The sequence below is a fragment of the Cupressus sempervirens genome, chromosome 1, assembly GCF_028749045.1.
Source record: "Cupressus sempervirens isolate cs-2001-9-10 chromosome 1, ASM2874904v1, whole genome shotgun sequence".
Taxonomy (NCBI): Eukaryota; Viridiplantae; Streptophyta; class Pinopsida; order Cupressales; family Cupressaceae; genus Cupressus; species Cupressus sempervirens.
This window is the reverse complement of record NC_143118.1, coordinates 394,081,946-394,086,033: the sequence shown is the minus strand read 5'-3', so window position 1 is coordinate 394,086,033 and position 4,088 is coordinate 394,081,946. Positions and strand designations below refer to the sequence as shown.

Genomic DNA, 4,088 nt, shown 5'->3' with positions numbered 1-4,088 from the left:
TCTTTTTGATTTCTTGGCACTGGAAAGAGCATAGAAGTTCTTGTTACATTTGAATGAGTGGGACAAAAGAGGGTTTTTATTCTTTCCTTTATCTAAAAATTATGAAGTCTCCTCCATGACCTTTCTATTGCCCTTACTATTAGAACTAGATTTGTGAGAATCTCACACATACCCATTAGGAGGCACATAATCAGATTCTTAACCATCCATCTTGAAGCTATGAGTCCAAATCTGGGTCAACTTATCCTACTTAGGGTATTTTATGTTGCCCAAATGGACAGATGCATCCTCATTCTAAGGAGCAATATTGAGGTCTATTAATAATTCAAAATTATAACAATGGATTTTCTATGCAAAATGGGCTCCCTTTTTAGGAGGGGAATTCTTTTAATATAAATTTGACCTTAACATATTCCATAATTAATAGAATAAAGCCTCATAGATGAGTAACACACACTTTCTTTAACAATAGACCTTAAGGCTAGAGTGCAAAGAAAAGGCAAGGAACTATATATTTCACTACATTCCTATTGTTGTGCAATTTAGGATTCCAAATTTTATTGTTTTTTAACCTATTGTCATGTTTTTAATTCATAATATCTTCTACAAAGAAATTTATAAGAGACTGAACTCTTGGTCACAACCTACCAGCTTAAGGTTTTCTAGTTGGCTCATTGGAATGCTTTACATTTTATCATTTTTGATTAATTTCACAATATAGTTTTGGGGGGATAAATTGAAGTTATTGTATTGGGCCAATGACATGAGTTTTAACCTGCACTATGATTACAAAATAATACGAATTAATTTCTCTACGCCAACATATGATGATTAGTTACTAAAAGTAAAGGTGGAAAAATAATCACTAATGTCCTACATATATTGCATGGTGGTCTGCATGGTGTTTTGATTCATCTCCTATGATAAAAAGAAAAATAATTGAAGATTTTTTACAATGGAGTTGGTATCTAAGCCAACTAGGTATGCTACTTTAGTTGCGGCTTCTCCTAACTTATTTCATTATCGTTAGAGGACTTTGCATGATAGATTTGGAGTTTAGATTAATTATTTCTTGATTCATGACTTATTTTGATATTGTTAAATATAGTGGAGGCTGACCTAGGTAGTGTTGCACATTTCATTCATTAAGTTCCCATTTGAGCTAACCTACATATATGGAAGACTAAATCATTTATGGATGCTGTGAACTTGTGTAATGTGTGAAATAAATGAATGATACAATATATTGATTATGAAGTGTACTAGTGTAATGAAATATTTGGGCTACAAAAGGGAGTTTGTAATCAACATTTGTGAAATACTTCCTCTAGAGTACTTCACATTATGTATTTCATTGCGATCTCATTGTATCTTGCTTTGGAGAAGTGATCTTCAATCTGTAAGGCTATTTTTCTTGCCCACGTAAGACAATGAGTGTTTTTTACATGTTTGGTTGTGAGCTTCGAGTAATACATTTCATATTTTTTGAGTTGACTCTCACCATGAGTTTTCCCTCCTTGAGTTTTCCACATAAAAATATTGGGATTCTTTGTTTGATGAATTTTGTGTATTTACCCCTTACTTATAGACATGTAATTAATATTAATGACTTAAAAGCGATAAATGGTTAAGTTTTAATTTATGTTGTTCACCCCTCCCTTTCACATTCAAGTGTGTTCAATACAATATGCTATTAATAGGACTATTCATTTACATTGTTGGCCTATTGAAGTAGATGCAATTCTTTAAGAGATCATAAACGATAGAATGAAAAATCTTTTTCCTTCCAAATCTGTACATATCCAAGCGTACCCCACACCATCCAATAACTTAAGCAGTCAATGTTTACAATGTGCCGGTTAAGGCGGCTCATAAGGAATAAAAAATACTCGATAACCTAATCTGTGTCGTGGATGGGAAAATTGGCATCATAGGCAAGCAAGATGCCAGAGTAGATGAGACGGTCTTTTGTCTTTACTTCTCAACAGATGGTCCACAAATTGGCATCTTAGGGAAGTAAGATTCCATAGCAGATGAGACATTTTTGTTTGTCAGCAATGATAATAATAACAATTTATATCTCACCAACACTTTAAAAATAAGCCCCTTCATACATTCCTCACCCCTTGTTTGAATATGTCTGAAGCATTCGGTGGAACAAGAGATTCAAGTCCTTATGGAACTGAACTTGTTGAACATGATGGCTTCTTTTATGAGCGCTCAGTTTTGGAAGGAATAATGAAAATGCACAGAGATTTCAAAGCACGGGAGGACGATGTGTTTGTGTGCTCTGGAACGAAGACGGGAACCACCTGGTTGAAAGCTATCGTTGCCAGCATTATGAGCGAAAGCAAGGGCAACTCTTTGAAGGGAAAGAATGCCCACGAGTTGATTCCTCAGTTAGAGAGCATCTACAATTCAAGAGCATCCCCCGATTCCTCCACTGCAATTGTAGAAATGGCATCTCCAAGATTGCTCGGCACCCATCTTCCTTACTCTGCTCTCCCACCTCAAATCATCTCTTTGGGCTGCCGAATCATTTATATTGCGAGAAATCCCAAGGACACTTTTGTTTCCCACTGGAAGTTCTTGCCAGCACTGCAAGCTCTCTTCAATGGTGAAACCATGGCTCCAGTTTCTAAGGAGGTTTTCTTTGATTCCTTCTGCAATGGTGTCTCTCTGTGGGGTCCTTTTGTTGATCATGTCTTGGGGTTTTGGAATGCCAGTAGGAATCAGAGTAACGTCTTGTTCCTGACATACGAAGAAATGAAGGCAGATTCCTTGACCCATATCAGAAAGATTGTAGATTTCCTTGGGCAATCGTCTTTGACAGAGGAAGAAATTCGTTGCATTGACAGCCAATGTAGCTTTCGATTGCTTTCCAGTCTAGATGTTAACAGAAATGGAAAATTGAATAATAGCAGCTTTGACAATCGATCCTTCTTTCGCAAAGGTGAAGTGGGTGACTGGAAGAATCATTTCACCCCGGAAATGAACAGCCGTATGCAGCTGGCTATGGAGAATAAGTTTCAAGAAGCCGGCATGTTTTTCAAGTATGAATTTTGAATGGCTCTTAGCCTTAATATGATGATTTAAGTGTGATTGTTCAAACTGAACTAATATTAGTTTCTTAATTGTATTTCTAAGAACTTGTATTGATTTCATATTTGTTCTTATAAGAATTTGTATTGATCTCATATCACTGTTATATTCTTCAAGTATGAACTTTACAAACATAATCCATCTTATCAAACTGTGTACCCATATTTTAAACAGAGTGCAAATTTATGACGGCTTACCCTTCTTTTAAAATTGTCAGATAAATGTATGCAATTAGTAATATGTTACTTGTCAGATATCTTAGGTAGTTTGAGGTGTTTTGAGTTTAATTTGAATTCTTATAATGGAGATCTACATTTTAATCTTAAAAATATAGCTTGCGTAAAATTTTGAGTTGGAACTCTCATCTTCTTTAATTGTCTTTTAATAAATAACTTGTGATTTCTAATAAAGAACATTTTATAATAGTGCAGTTGTTGAAAATTTGTAATATTAGTCTTTTGGCTGTACTTACAAGAATCAGTATTGCTATCATGATGATGTTCATATAATACAAATGTTTGAAAGATATGTGTGTAATATGTATATATACATATAGACATATATATATGTCTGTGTGTGTATATATATATGTATATATGTATATATAGTATATATATGTATATATACCATGAGCTGCAATATGAAGTGTCTATATGATTGTCATTAAATTTGATGGCAATGTCTTTTTTAGTTTATGATTATTAGTTTAGTAATTAGGTGTATGACATGTTTTTATGGTATATATGCTAGGTATCATTAACTAACTATATTTTATTTTTTTCCTATATGGAATTAGTGGTTTGTAACCATGTTTTTTTAAGGGAATATCACCATGATTTTCCTATTATTAGTGCATTTAGTCATAATTTTTTTTAATGTAGATTTATTAACCTAATATGAACAATTATAGGTTTGGGGATATCAATTTCTATTTCATTTTCATAAGTATTTCACATCATAACATTCTTTATGATATGCATGTTTCT

At 33.5% G+C, this 4,088-nt stretch overlaps 1 pseudogene; it reads left to right on the top strand.

The window, feature by feature from the left end:
• The first annotated feature begins 2,130 nt into the window (after positions 1–2,130).
• Positions 2,131–3,197, top strand: LOC149577956 (cytosolic sulfotransferase 17 pseudogene; annotated as a pseudogene).
• Positions 3,198–4,088: the final 891 nt, after the last annotated feature.